Genomic DNA, 15,948 nt, shown 5'->3' on the forward strand with positions numbered 1-15,948 from the left:
GAACAAGCCGAACAGGACGCATCAGGATTCAGAGGAGCCGGCGCCGCTCAGATTAACATGAGGCCTGAGCTCTGATCTGAGAGAAATCAACCTCTACTCTGAGTTTCTGTGTCTGCGTCAAACATACATTTACTCTCAGACATTCGAGCTGGAAAGTGCACTCGTTGTGTGTCTCTGAGCTGAAAAGCACGTTTTGATTCTCCTCTCAGTCGCTGTGGAGCTCATAGAAAGCTGTGAATGAAGGTCTGCTGCTGGTATTACCCTCATTCATTGCAGAGGCAGCAGATGAGAGCTGAGTGAAGATGATGGGTCAGTCTCTGCTGATCCTCAGACTGTACGGAGGAGAGGACAGTTACTTCTACAGAGCGCTGAGAAAGATGCAGATGAAACGTGTTCAGATCTGCTCTTTGCAGCGACGTCTGTAACACGTCACATGATCCAGGGGGGGCCAAATTATTGTCAGGGAAGGGCCAAAAACAAATCATGGTGGAGGGTTAAAGGCCAAAACTTAACATTCATGTCACAGTGCATGATCTTAAATATGACTATAGCATGATTGTACAAAATAAATACTCATACATGTAATTTTGAAAATGAAAACACTTCTTTCCTGTGTTTCACAGCATGAAATGACCGAACATCCATAAAGCACAAATACTAGGCCTGTGTCTTCAAAGACGTTTAGTGTGATACACCCTGAACAACATGGGACACAGCGCGCTCCTATGAAACCAAAAAAAGTGCATTTTCCGTCCTTATTAAATAAGTAATAGTAATACAACTGGACACCTAAATAAAGTTTTTTTTTCCCCTATAGATGACAACCGTATTAATTTATGAAGAATATACTGTTTTTGTTTTTGTTGTTGTTTTGTGTGTTTGTTTTATAAAAATTACAAAAGAAAATTAAAAATAAATTAGCAAAAATTAAAAAATTAAAAAAATAAATAAAATTAAAATTAAAAAATAAATAAATAAATAAATAAATACATAAATTAATTAACTAATAAATAAATAAATTGAAAAATGAAAAAAAATAAACAAAAAATAAAATAATTATAATTTTTTAAAAAAGATCATACTGTTTTAAAACAGCAACTTTCTGTCTACATATTAGGCCAACTGCTGTGGGATCCATTTCTGTAAAAAAAAATCCTCATGTTGCCAACTATTTTTTAATCTTTCTTTCACCAATTTGTGGTCAGGAGAGGAAATGTAACATTTAATATAAACTGAATAAGAAATTCAGACTGAAGGCAATGGGAAAATAATGTGATATTTAAAAAATATATATATATAATAAAAACTAAACATGGGCAGGGGGCCTATGAAAAATCACTGGGCGGCCAACTTTGGCCTGCGGGCCCCAAATTGGACAGCCCTGCTCTAATCTGACCATTTTTCTCCTGTAACGACTAATCTAAAGTGTCACTATTTCTAAACCAGTAACCAGATTACAGTTACTAATCCACTCCACTGTGTGTTACCAGTTTTTGAAATGTAATTTTCTTGTTAAAAAAAAAAAAAAAAAGCTTTTTTCTTGGATCTCGGGGAGTGATGGGAGTCTTGTAGGCTATTCATCATGTTTTCAGCATGAGAACAACTCAGGTGTAACAGCAACCACTGACACAAAGGTAAACAACACAGGAGAGACAGAGAGATGCATGTTTTCCAGCTGAAAACTCAGTCACTGTTGGAGTTTGTGTCAGATAAAGATGAGAGTTTTAAGGTTTGTTTTCACTCTGTGCTGGCAGGTTGCTTCAGATCTTTGACTGAATCGTTTAGGAATCAGTGAGAGAGATCAGCGCTCTGCGACATAAACGCTGGAGAAGATGTTTGACTTTTACCTGGAGGAAAGGTGAGTCCTTTCTTTTAACAACATAACGTAGGACAGTGGTTCCCAAACTTTATGTGCCCAGGGCAAACCAAAAGGACACGTAAAAATCTAAAGGCACACTAACTGACAAAAAGCCTTTATAACACGTTATCACTCATATCATGTAGAGTTTCTGTAAATGTGCATAATTATTTACTAATGCTAAATAAAATGTGACAAAGACAATGATAGCAAAATGTTTCAAACATTAATTTAAAAATACATCAAACTGGGCTCCATCAAAGCAGCAACACACCCAATTAAACAAATTAATTTTTCAGCAGAAATTAGGAAACAAAGAGCTGTCAATGTGGAGGCTGCACTGTCCACTGTCCTCAAATACAAATTATAAATGAAACATTTTATCAGCATTAACAGGATGGACTGCTACTGTAAATATTTGACCTGTTGTCCTTTATTTTCTCTTTTCTTTCTGTGGACTGTCGGTGGTCTCTGCACCGGGGGTTGGAGGTTTGCTCCACCAGACAAAGCGCTTCATTTCCTCTCTCGTCATGTTTCTTTGAATTTAATGATCGATGTGTCACAGTCTGATAATTCCTGTGCAGCTGATCAGCCAAACACCTTGTTCTCTTTGGGTTATTTTTGTTGTGGTTTTTGTTGTTTTTGTTTTTGTTTTTGTTGTTTTTTGAGGGTTTTTTGTTTTTTCGAGGGTTTTTTGTTTTTTTTTTTTTTGTTTTGTTTTTTTTATTCTTTTTGTTGTCGTTTTTTGTTGTTGTCATTTTTGTTTTTTTGTTTTGTTTTTTGTTAGTTTGTTTTTTGTTTTTTTGTTTTTTTGTTTTTATTCTTTTTGTTGTCGTTTTTTGTTGTCATTTTTGTGTTTTTTTGTTTTGTTTTGTTTTTTGTTTGATTGTTTTTTTTAATTCTTTTTGTTGTCGTTTTTGTTGTTGTCATTTTTGTGTTTTTTTTTTTTGTTTTGTTTTGTTTTGTTTTTGTTTGTTTGTTTTTTTTGTTTTGTTTGTTTTGGGGGTTTTTCTGTTTTTATTCTTTTTGTTATCATTTTTGTGTTTTTTTGTTTTGTTTTTTGTTTGTTTGTTTTTTGTTTTGTTTTGTTTTTTGTTTTGTGTCTGTTTTATGAAAGGAGTGAATACTAAGTAGTGATATAGGAAATTTTAAAAATAATTGTTTTTCTGTAATTGTATATCACAATCATAATGTATGGTTTTCACAAAATCCCACAGCGTACCTGCACTTGCCTCAGGGCACACCTGTGTGACATATACTATAATAAGGCACCCGGTGACGAGCAGGGCCGCACACAGACTTTTCAAACTGAGGTGCCCAGAGTACAGCACAGGGGGTTATATGAGCCCACGACTGATAAAAACCAAAGTGGACTAAAACAAAGAAAACAAATAAAAAAATAAAATTAAATCTCGCCAAAAGTAGTTTTTTTGGTTGTATTTTGAAATTCAAAATGTATAAAATGAATGTTTTTGTTTTTGCTTATGAAGTACATATGACAAAACTACCAATAATCTCTTCAGATTCCTTTGAAAAAAAAACATGTAGACTCATAATTAAATTCACTTTAATTTGCAGTCGCCAAATCATGCAGCTACAGGTGTTTTTAGCAGTTGCTGAAAGTCACTAATAAAGTAACCTGTAGTCTAACCTAGTTGCTTTTAAAACTGAGTAATCAGTAATAAAATATTTTTTTCTTTGTAACTGCAGCAACACTGATTCTATCCTTTAACTGGACGAGGAACTGAAAGCTAAATACTCCACATGAATCAGAGCAGGTAGTCTGGTAGTTTATGGTAGTTTATGGTAGTTTATGGTAGTTTATGGTAGTTTATGGTTGTTTACAGTAGTTTATGCTTCATGTTTAATTATATTTACAGTGAAAATCAAATATCATTGAGAATATGCCAGAGAGATGGAGGAAGAGGACAAAAGAGTGGACAGGTTAGTGATGCTTTGAGTGTTGTGGAGTCATTAATGAACAGGAAAAAAACATCTAACATGTTGTTTAAATAAGTTTAAAGCAGATTAGTCAAACTAATCCTTTTTGTCCCATGTGGTGCTGCCGTTAAAGTGCATTATGCTCTGTACTTATTAATATGAATGTTCAGACAGTTTGACACACTGGGTAATAAAAGCACGTGGGTTTAAGTGTTTCCTGCACAGTCTTGTGTTTACGTTTATAAAACAGATTTAAGGTTTATGAGATCGTCTGTTTCCAGCGTGGAGCAACATTTCAAGGAGGATTTGTGACGTTTGTGAAAATATGTCTGAGGCTGTTATTCTGAATGAAGCGACCCAACCACAACAACAGATTGGATAAACCAGTGGAGCATGTTCTCATTACTGTGAGACGCCGGGCTCTGCTCAGTGTTTACAGTCAGTCCAGAGGAGTGGCAGCTGTAACCGCACAGTGACAGACAACAACAGTCCAAAAAGCTTCACACAAAGAGAAACTAATCGTTATTTTTGTCCATGTATCTTCAGAGCAGGTTGTGCTTTAATGTCTGTCCTACCTGCAGTTTTCACCATCACTCCCTCCTGTTAATGTCAGCGGCCGTCTCCAGGCCCATGCCCTTTCCTCCGTCTTCCTCCCACTGCAGACAGAAAATGTTGATGTCGTCTGTCTGATGGAAAAAAACAATATATGAAGAGAATTCAGTGACATTACATCCTGACCCCCATGGGCCTCCGTAGTATCCTCTGGGTCACAAATACACTCATATAAAAAAAGAGCAGTAGCTTGACCTTTACTGTGCGCATCATTTCATTTAAAGTTTTACTTCCTCATATATTTATTGAACTGTTTCCTTCCTCCCTCCCTCTAATCGCTCTCAGGCCTCCTTTCCTCTGTTTGTTTCCTTCCTCCCTTCCTTCCTTCGTCACACCGCTCTCAGGCCTCCTTTCCTCTGTGGTTTGTTTCCTCCCTTCCTCCCTCTAACTTCTCTCAGGCCTCCTTTCCTCAGTGTTTGTTTCCTTCCTCCCTTCCTTCCTCCCTCTAACTTCTCTCAGGCCTCCTTTCCTCAGTGTTTGTTTCCTTCCTCCCTTCCTTCCTCCCTCTAACTTCTCTCAGGCCTCCTTTCCTCTGTTTGTTTCCTCCTTTCCTTCCTCTAACTGCTCTCAGGCCTCCTTTCCTCTGTTTGTTTCCTCCTTTCCTTCCTCTAACTGCTCTCAGGCCTCCTTTCCTCTGTTTGTTTCCTCCTTTCCTTCCTCTAACTGCTCTCAGGCCTCCTTTCCTCTGTTTGTTTCCTTCCTTCCTCCCTCTAACCTCTCTCAGGCTTCCTTTCCTCTATTTGTTTCCTTCCTTTAACCGCTCTCAGGCCTCCTTTCCTCTGTTTGTTTCCTCCTTTCCTTCCTCTAACTGCTCTCAGGCCTCCTTTCCTCTGTTTGTTTCCTTCCTTCCTTCCTCTAACTGCTCTCAGGCCTCCTTTCCTCTGTTTGTTTCCTCCTTTCCTTCCTCTAACTGCTCTCAGGCCTCCTTTCCTCTGTTTGTTTCCTTCCTTCCTCCCTCTAACCTCTCTCAGGCTTCCTTTCCTCTATTTGTTTCCTTCCTTTCACCGCTCTCAGGCCTCCTTTCCTCTGTTTGTTTCCTCCTTTCCTTCCTCTAACCGCTCTCAGGCCTCCTTTCCTCTGTTTGTATCCTTCCTTCCTTCCTCTAACCACTCTCAGGCCTCCTTTCCTCTGTTTGTTTCCTCTCCTCTGGTCTTTAGGCCTTGTCTCCTCTCTGTGGTGTGTTAGCCTGTTGTTAGCTCAGACCCCTGGCTGTCTCTGTCAGTGGGATTAAGGCCTGGTCCATGTGCTGTGCTGTCCCAAAGGGGGGCTCCTCTCCCAGCCTTTGATTTAATGAGTCTCCTGTTTGTGTGTGTGTGTGTGTGTGTGTGTGTGTGTGTGTGGGTTTACAGGAAGAGCCACTCTGCGTGTGTGTGTGTGAGTGTTAAATATGCAGCAGAGAGGTGTTAATGTATATGCGTGTGTGTTGTGGCGTGAGGAAAGAAGCTGTTCGTGTGTGCTTGTGTGTGTGTGTGTGTTTGTTCTGTGATGTTTCGTATGTTAGCCTGAGCCGGCAGGCGTAAACCAAACGAGGACGACATGTATGATTCATGTGTGAGGAAATGTTAGTTCAGCATCATGACGACGACCACGGAGGAAATGAATCAAAGTGAAACATTCACAGGTCACATCAACGCGCTGTGTGTGTGTGTGTGTGTGTGTGTGTGTGTGTGTGTGTGTGTGTGTGTGTGTGTGTGTGTGTGTGTGTGTGTGTGTGTGTGTAAGGAATAATGCACAGACACTGAGTTCAGATCTTCTGTTAGGTCAACAGTCAGGCTGATAGACTGACATCACATGTACCAGATTTTTGTTTGGATCTTTTTATTTTTATTTATTTATTTATTTATTTATTTATTTATTTATTTATTTATTTATTTTTGTGTGTTTTGTTTTCTTATATTTATTTTTTTATTTTGGATTTTTTATGTATTCATTTTAAATTTTATCATTATTATTATTATTATTATTATTATTATTATTATTATTATTATTATTATTATTATTATTATTATTATTCATTATTATATTTGGGGGGAGGGTTGTTTATTTGATTTTTTTGTTTGTTTTTATTTGTTTGTTACTGATTTCTTATTTGTATTTTACATTTATTTTTTAATCTTTTTTATTTATTTTATCCATTTATTTATCTATTTTCTTTTTCTGTCTGTTGTTTTGTTCTGTTTCAGTTTGGTTTTGTTTTGACTGTTTTTTGTTTGTTTGTTTGTTTGTTTGTTTGTTTGTTTGTTTGTTTGTTTGTTTTGCTTTGTTTTGCTTTCTTATTTTTATTTAGTATCATTATCATTGTTATTATTATTATTATTATTATTATTATTACTATCATTGTTATTATTATGGGGGGTTGTGTATTTAAATTTGTGTGTTTTGTTTTTTTTTGTTTGTTTGTTATTTATTTTTATTTGTATTTTACTTGGATTTTTTCGTATTCTTTATCTGTATTTTATTTATTTATTTTTATTTCTATTTTATTTTTTTATTTTTTTGTTAGTTGTTTTGTTCTGTTCTCTTCTGTTTTAGTTTGGTTTGGTTTGTTTGTTTGCTTATTTGTTTTTGTCTTTTGGGGGTTTAGTTTTTTGAAGATCCAAATTTCTGGATGTAGACCTCACAAAGGTCAGAATAAAGATGAATTTCAGCCTTCCTTTCTGCTCCAAGTGGCTCCATTCTGCTGTAGAGAAAAAGCAAACCTCTGGAAAATTTAATTCAAGCATCACTGCTTCATGGAGTCGATCTATAAATCACTTTTTGTCTGTTTCTATAACTTTCTAAACCTTCCTGTTTAAAGAACCTGTGAGGACTTTATCAGTGGTCTGAATATAATCTCTTTTTCACTGGCAGCCTGTTCATGATCCACAATTTGGATTATGTCCTAAATACTCTAGTCCCATCCTTACAGCAGAGAGTGATGCTAGTATCTTTATCCCCAGATTAAAACTTCACAGATTACAGATTCTTCAGGTGTGGCCATGGTTAACTCCAAATGAAAAGTCTTTAGTGATGAAACAGGGAAGCTGAAAGGAGGCGGGGCTAAACCTTTACCCATTGATCTGACTCCATCAGTCGGTCATCAGCACAATCAAGGACAAGAGGCAGACACAAACTCTCTGTTAGACTTTCCTAAAGCTCGAGGAGCAGCACTCAAACAAGCTGAAGCTCAAAGACAATAAGTTTTCAATCATCTGCAGCTCTGCAGAGAGAAAAGCTCCAAACCAAACAATCCTCCAGGGATTACAGCGCCTGGCAGCTCTCAGGCCGCAGTTTGGCGTGTGTCCATCGTCCAATCACTTCAGACTGAGCGGGGCAGCGTGTCAGGAGGTCGACGGAGACGAGAATCAAGCAAAGGAAAACCTGTGATGATGAAAACGAGCTGTGGTTTCATCAGGGGCAGAAATATTGATGTTTCCTTAACGTGCTAATTGGAAATCTGAAGATGTCAGACGAGATGAACTCTTATGACTGAAGCGTGAGGTCTGTGAGGTCATTCCTCTCGCTGTTCCTGTGGCGTTTCAGAGATGCCCCCTAAAACTGTTTCAGCGAATGACTGAGTTCAGATTCTTTACGGTCCCCTTGACAGACCACATGAATCAGGGACTGGTTGGGTCTAACCGTGATGGGTTTCCAGGCGGCTCAGGTCTCCGTGTCGGTCTCTGTGTGTGTCACGCCCCCTAAACTGAGCCTGAAAGAGCGGCGGCGCTCTGCAGCTCATTAGGCCTCCATTACTTATTTAAAGGTAACTTGTTTGTGTGGGAGCAGAGGTATAAATTATTCAATAGACGATGTCTTTGGGGTATTTCGTTAAACAGAGCTTTATTAACAGCAACTGGTGAGGGCGATTTAACGACACTCCAATTATTTCTGGAGTCCCCGCTGACGCCGGCGCCAGCCAGACGCAGCCGGCGAGCGCCCATTTAGAGAGGCGAGGGAACTGTAGCACTTAATGACGCGGCTGAAAAGATCCACCGAGGACAGATGTGCTTTTTATTTGGAGCACAGGACAGTTTGTAGTGAAATCAGAGAAAATGAGCCAATTAGAAAAAACCCAACCAAGCCTCCTGGTTTGAGGATGTGGAGCGTTTTGTGTCCTGATCTCTTATTTATTTAAAACGTGTATTTCTCTACAGAAGTCCAACAGCTCGTGTGAAGAGGATGCTTCAGCTGATTTATTAAAACTGGAGACGCTCACACAGCGTCAGATCCTACAGGGTCTGAATGTGTCGCCGCAGCACTTCACCACAAAGCGCCATGTGGAGCACGCTCAGAGCGCCGTCACTCTCACTTCCCATGAATGCCTTGGATGACCTTGTGAAGAGCGTGCTGGAGAGCTCTCTAAGTGAGCAATGGTTTAAGAGAGAGCCTGCTTTGAAAAACACTCATTAATGCTCAGATAACAAGTTTGATGAAGAGTGAATGAGTGACGTGTTGAGCAGGTACGATTCAAACACCTGACAGACGGGTGACACGATCACAGAAACATCCAGAAACATCCAGAAAAGATGAAAATTCAAACCCTCTCAAAGAAAATAGATTAAGAAAAATAAAACAGTGATAAAAACCTACTTTAAATACAGCGGTTATGTGAAACTGTAACAGGAGCCACCACACATCCACGGGAGTCGTCTGCAGGTTGGACGTTCTCACGGGATTTTAAAGTAGCTCGATACTTCTGGAAAAAATTACTCTTAAAAATAGGAAAGAAGTAATCTGAAAACAGAAAAAAAATACTCATAAAAACAGAAATAATTATAACAAAAAAACAAACCAATTTAATAATTATAACAAAAAAAAAACCAATGAAAAATATTAATCAGAAAAACAAAATTTATTACCACAAAAAACAAATCAAAGAATAAATTACTCTGAAAAACCTGAGTTCTTTTTTTTTCTTCAGGTGAATGTAATAGTCTTCCGTAGAATACACCCTGACAGATGAGTGTATAAAAGGATACATTTAATATAACCTCCGTATACATATAGGTACATATATAGTAAGTCATTCCAATCTTACACAGAATTTGGGTTTTGATGTCACCAAAAATTATAAAGATTTTTTTTTTTTTCTTTTTTTTAAATTCAACAATGAGCGTTTACTTTGATCAAGGTTTAATTCTTAAATCCATTATCTATGTAAAATCAATCAGATCTGACACAAATCATTGTTTCCTCCACTTCCTAACCCTGGTTGAGTTATTAGTTTAGGATTGAGATGTTTTAATTGTTAATGCTAACACTTAAATTTCTCTTTCATTTATTTATTATTGAGTCATTTCTTCTTAGTTTTAAAAGTAATATTGAAATATTGTAATACTGTTCAACACACACACTAGCACCACCATCTGAAGCTAATCTAACTAATTTATAGCCTCTGTAATTGTTAGCTTAGTGTTGACGTGGTGGTTAGCTTGGTTACTGGTTGTGCAAACAGTTAGAAGGAATCACCTGAGGATCTGAGGGGTCTCAAATTCATGTTGGACACCTCAGAAGTTGACAGAAACTTCACCTTAGGTTAGCACCACTGTACATAGAGTGGACAGCGTGGCTCCGCCTTTAACCATTATATGGTTTTCATACAATAAAACCCCCGTAACAGGCGTCGCCATCCTGCAGCTAGAGGAGACAATCGTGGTTAAACGTAAGGTCATATCTCGTTTTTCACCTGTAATTAGTAGTGCTGTCAGGCGATTAAAATAATTAATCTAATTAATTTCAGGATTTGTAATTAATTAATCTAATTAATCACATTTTAATCTCATATCTGCTTAAGGTCCCAAAATAAAGAATTTGAATTCCAGGACATTAAAATTACATTAAAAGACATTAAAAACATTAAAAAATAAGGTGGGAATATATGCAACACATTCTTAGGTACCCTGAGGCGTAAGGAACACATGAAAAAAGTTTTATGGTTCTATCTTTACAAAATCTACACAGTCCTGCCCCTAAGATAAGCTGATTTGATTTTTAGGGCGGTTTTTGCTTTTGTCACATTTTTACTCGATGTGGACTCAATTTTCACTGCAATATGAACTTCTATACTTCTATGAGGTCAGGAGAACCAGGGCTAAAGGCTAAAAACTGTGAGGAACTATGTACAAAACACTTTATTCAAGTCTTGGATCAAAGAAAAGTGATGCTCTGAACATGCTCTGAACACACAAACTGTTGCTGATTGGTGCAGAGCAGCCCCAAGCTGAAACATGACACCAGGAAGATGGAAGAAAATATTCAAAGAATTCTTTAGATTTAAATACAGGACAAATATCGATCATTCAGGGCTTGTTTGATGCAGTAAAGAGAGTAGAATTATCTGTTTTTTACAGAATTGAGCAAACGGTTGATTTTCTGTAGATTTTCAAAAAGGACGTGTGAATAAACGAGATGTGGACAGCAGTCTCACAAAAATCACTCTCGCTTCCCTCCCTCCGGTTTAAAGCATGTTGCTGACATCAGGTGTGATACATTCAGGGACCGTCGGAAATTTGAAAATCTGACGAGAACACCACTTTTTCCATGTTGGACAAACTGTTTGTAAATACCAGACATTTGAAAATAAGTGCGTCTTTGAACGCCCCGCGGGTTTGGGATCCAGATTAATCTGCGTTATTTTTTATAACGCGTTAATTTGCGGTGTAATTAATTAATCTAATTAACGCGTTAAAATGACAGCCCTAGTAATTAGTAATAAAAAATAAACCTTTCAGGAAGAAGAGGACTGGAACACAACACAGCCAAATATTTTCATCATATCCAACTTTTATTTTCCTCTGCTTGTACACAGATGTGTTAGCGTTAGCAGACGGCTTCACCGTCACTGTGAGATGAGACCTCAGCAGAAAGCTCAGCCTCCACTTCAGCTTCAGTCGTTTTAACGTGTTTAGAAAAATGTTCGTTCCCAACATGAGCGTTAAGAAATGTTTGATCCAAGTCAACATGAATCAGTTTGATCAGGATTCTTAAACTTCACGGACGGCGTCAGAGCGCTTCACTCAGGATCCTCTCCACTCTGCTGCTTGTCATTAATCAAAGATGCTCTCTTAGAAACAACTTTGCATCTTCTTTTAAATCTGTTTTTAACCTCCTGTTGATCTAAAAAGGCTCTCATGTTTCCACCTCTCGTTCTGTCCCCCCGGAGCAGCCTGCTTTGTGTTTTCTCCTCCTGCCACCTGCTCTGTCACAAACTGCCACCTTTTCCTTCATGCTTTCCATTTCAGAGGTTTTCTGAAACAGCTGGTGCTGCAGCTGCCCGGAGCAGAGTGAAGGCACAGGTAATGGAAACACACGCTTTCTTTGCCTGGTGTGAAGAGGAAACAGGAGCATTGAACGATGAATCTACAGATGATGTTACGTGGCCGTGATCGTCTCCAGTCGGTCTCTGACTGTTCCTCCAGTTTGGTTTTTAACAAAGCCTCACCGGCTCTGAGTCCAGGTACGACGCCGAAACCCGTTAACCAGCGTGACAGCTGGAACACGAGGAGCAGAGGTAAACGAATCAACCGTGCGTGCAGCGCTGCCAACATGGCGCCGTTCCAGGCCGTGAGAAAGTCCCAGACTACAGACCATTACCCTGAAACACAAATTCATCTCTCAGCAAACCTGGAGGCTTTCCACCAGAAACACCGCAGACCGTCTGAGGACCGCAGAGACAGCCTTAATTGGTTTTTCAGCAGATTGACTTTATGCTATGGTCGGGCGCCGTGCCAGCGCCATTTTACAGCAGAGATGGCCGCCGAATGTGTGCGAGGAGCTCAGGAAAATACAAAAACCCCAGTCAGGGTCAGTTCCCAACGCTTTAACCCTCCAGCCTCTTCGTTGGGTCTGTGCTGGAAAAATGACAAACCCAAAAATAGACTCGGAGCGTAACCACCGCACACAGCTGTTGGTGGTCGCACGCTTCACTAAAAATGGAGCCGGTGATGTTTTCACCTCAACGTTTACTGAACCTGTTTCCAAACCTGTTTCCAAACCTGTTTCCAAACCTGTTTCCAAACCTCTTGGCAGGAAGGGTTTGTTTTATTCACTCAGACTTTGGCTCCACGCAACCTTACGTCTGCGTTTCCAGCTCCAGCTTCCTGTCATAGAGAGACAGAGTTACAGAGCGCCTCTCATCGTCCAAACGCTTTGGCAGAGAGGTTTGTCCTGCATCAGGCGTCAGCTGTGTGTGTTTCTCACCCACTCACACACAAACAAACATTTAACATCCACCTCACAGCACGCTGCGTCCTCCTCAGAGCCGCGGAGCCAGACGTTTCTCTGACGTTGGTAAAATCAGCAGCTGACTGATGTAAATGAAGCTCAGTCTCTGAGGTTCGCTGTTCGCCTGCTGTCTGAGGTATTATGGGATGGAGGGAGAGTTTCTGTCACCGCAGCCTGAAACTCCTCCAGCCCAAAGCTCCATTAGTGTCAGAGAAACAAACGCTTCATTTCTTTACAGGGTGACAGAAACTGAGAGCTCCACACCGACACGACATCACGCCGACACGCCAACACGCCAACACGCCGCCATTCCTCAGATGAACCCGTGATTTCACATCAGCAAGAGAAAAGCACCAAACCAAACTGGTAAACTGAGAGAAAAACGAACAACGAAACAAGAAAAGAGAAGTGAGGAGGGAGGAGAAGAAAAAGGAAAAGATGATCAGAGACAAGGTGGAAAAGTAGAAAGAGAGGAAGAGAAAAAAAGGAGAGAAAAGGAAAGAAATGTGTAAAATAGAGAAGATAGAAAAAGGAAAGAAAGAAAGATTAGAGAAAAAGAAGATAAAAACAGAAAAGAGTAAATAAAAAGATAAAAAGAGTTGGATTGGAAAGACATGAGAAAAGATAGGAGAAAAAAACAGAGAAAAAACAAAACGGCTACGTAAAAAGAAAAAAAAAGAAAGAAAGAGAGAGAGAAATAGAGAGAGAAAGAGAAAGAAAGAAAGAAAGAAAGAAAGAAAGAAAGAAAGAAAGTAAGAAAGAAAGAAAGAAAGAAAGAAAGAAAGAAAGAAAGAAAGAAAGGAAGGAAAGAAAGAAAAAAGAAAGAAAGAAAAAAGAAAGTAAGAAAGAAAGAAAGAAAGAAAGAAAGAAAGAAAGAAAGAAAGAAAGAAAGAAAAGAAAGAAAGAAAGAAAGACAGAAAGAAAGAAAGAAAGAAAGAAAGAAAGAAAAGAAAGAAAGAAAGAAAGAAAGAAAGAAAGAAAGAAAGAAAAGAAAGAAAGGAAAAAGGAAGGAAAGAAAAAGGAAAGAAAGAAAAAAGGAAGGAAAAAAAAGAAAATAAAAACAAAAAAGAAAGAAAGAAAAGAAAAACAAAAAGGAAAGAAAAACGAATAAAGGGAAGAGAAAAGAGCAGAATATGAGAACTGAAGGGTGAGAGGGATAAGGGTATCCAGGTAGAGTAGAAAGAGAAAAGAAGGAAGAGCAGAAATAAAGAGGAGTAGAAAGAAAGGGAAGAACAAGACAAGCAGAGAAGGGCAGAAAGCTAAAGAGAAAAGTCTAAAAGAAAAGAAAAAAAAGAAAAGAAATGACAAGGAAAGAAGCAACAAAAACTGAGGGATGACAGAAGAACAGGAAAAGGAGGAGAGAGAGAAGGAGAGAAGAAATGAAAAGGTCAAAAAAGAAAGAAAGAAAGAAAGAAAGAAAGAAAGAAAGAAAGAAGTCAGAGATCTGTGGCTCCATCCATCCTCACCTTAAATACCCAGCTGTCAGACTAAACATCAGGCTGTCATATTAAAGACAGATCCATCAGACACACACACACACACACACACACACACACACACACACACACTCTTTTGGAGCAGCTGACATGGCTGTGGAGGATTTAGGGGGTGGAGGTGCAGCTCCTGCTCCTCGTCAGGCTGCAGCAGCGAGGAGGAGGAGGAAGGAGGAAGGAGGAGGGAGGACAGAGGCTGAGGCTGTGATTGAGCCGCTTTGACGTCCTGAAGGTCACTCCTGACTCCTCCTGCTGCGGCAGCACTCTCAGGACGGGGCACAGCTTCACACACAAACTGACGGGAACTATCTTCTGCTAGCAGAGGGTCCGGTTGGGCCTGGTGCACGACGAGGAGCCGCAGGAACAGCTGGTCTGAGGTATCAGTGTTCATGAGGAGGAAGAAGAAGAGCACAAACACTGAGCGAGAAAACTCCAGAGGTGAGAAGAAGAGAAAATGAAGCAGATTAAAATAGATCCCTGAGGCTGGGACTGAAAGTAGAAACAGCGTCTGACTCCTTTCACTCACTCCAGCTCACTTCACATGACGTCAGTGTCATGTATGTAAACTAAGCATGTGGAACTTTTAATTACTTTGAATCACAGGTTTTAATCACACTGCTGAGAGCGCTGTGTGTGTCTATTGTTGGAGAGGAGTGACATGAAAGGCCAGAGGAAAAGACAGCGTTTCACAGAGCTCTGAATCCTCACGTTGGAGCAGAAACGTTCCTCCAGAGCTCAGCTCGTCCAAACCTCCTCAGGGACTCTGTGAAAACCAGCGCCTTCTGCGTCTGATACCATCTGAGCGGGGCTTTAAGCTTTTTCTTTTTTAAAGGACTTCAAACACTCGTCCTTGAGACTAAAACTTATAGCTTCAACAGTGATAAGTCCCGTTATTCTCTGCGTCCACTTTGAAAGGTTAGGGGCTTATCAGGAAGCCTGAAGGGAGTAAAGGATTTCTTTCAGTGCACCTCAAAAACGAGGGATTGTGGAGGTTTAAAAAAAACCTTTATTTCTGGCTTTTCAAATATAATCACATAAAATCGACAGAGAAACAAGAAAACAAAAGGAACTGCCAACATCATCAAATGAGGAATGTAAACAGTCCACACATTAACACAAGAGTCCAGAAGAAGCCGACCATCAGAGACCGAGGACTCTTATTGGAGATAGATCTTATGGGAAGACATCCGGCCTAGCACCAGTTAGCATACACATGCTACAGGCTGCTAACAGCTGAGTTTACATGTAAACAATGCAGCCATGGTTACATGTAGGATCTCCAGACAAACACAGGAGAAAAAGTAGTAAAAAATATCACTGAAGACACAAAAAGTTTGGTGTCCATGACCAACATATGAGCCATTAGTGGAGCAGATAACTGTAAAATTTCAAGAGAATCGATCACATGATGATGCAAGCATGAAATTTGGCACAAATACTCTCTTAGGGTCGCTCTTTTGAAATAAAATGTTAGACACGCCAAAATTCAAGATGGCGGCCATTTATTAAAGATGGACGCCATTTCTATCAGACAAGTCTTATTTGAAACATTTGCACCCCAACTTAAGCTGTTCGATAAAAAAAAAAAAAAAAAAAAAAAAATCCCTGCAAAATAAGTGCCTGTTTTTTAATTCTCTTACCTCTGTAGCATAAAATGTATATAACTTTTTCAGGTTATTATTATTTTTCTTCTTAAAATTATTTTAATAGTAATAACAATTATTATTATTATTTAACTTCTTTTAATGTATTCTTTTTAGCATTCATATAATAATTGTTTTTACCATTAAATTATTAGTATTGTCATTATTATTAATGTTCTCGAAAGGCGGCAATCTTCAA

This window comes from Halichoeres trimaculatus, unplaced genomic scaffold (genome assembly GCF_033239565.1).
Source record: "Halichoeres trimaculatus isolate MK-OKI-2021-1 unplaced genomic scaffold, fHalTri1.1 fHalTri1_scaffold_6, whole genome shotgun sequence".
In the NCBI taxonomy this organism is placed as follows: Eukaryota; Metazoa; Chordata; class Actinopteri; order Labriformes; family Labridae; genus Halichoeres; species Halichoeres trimaculatus.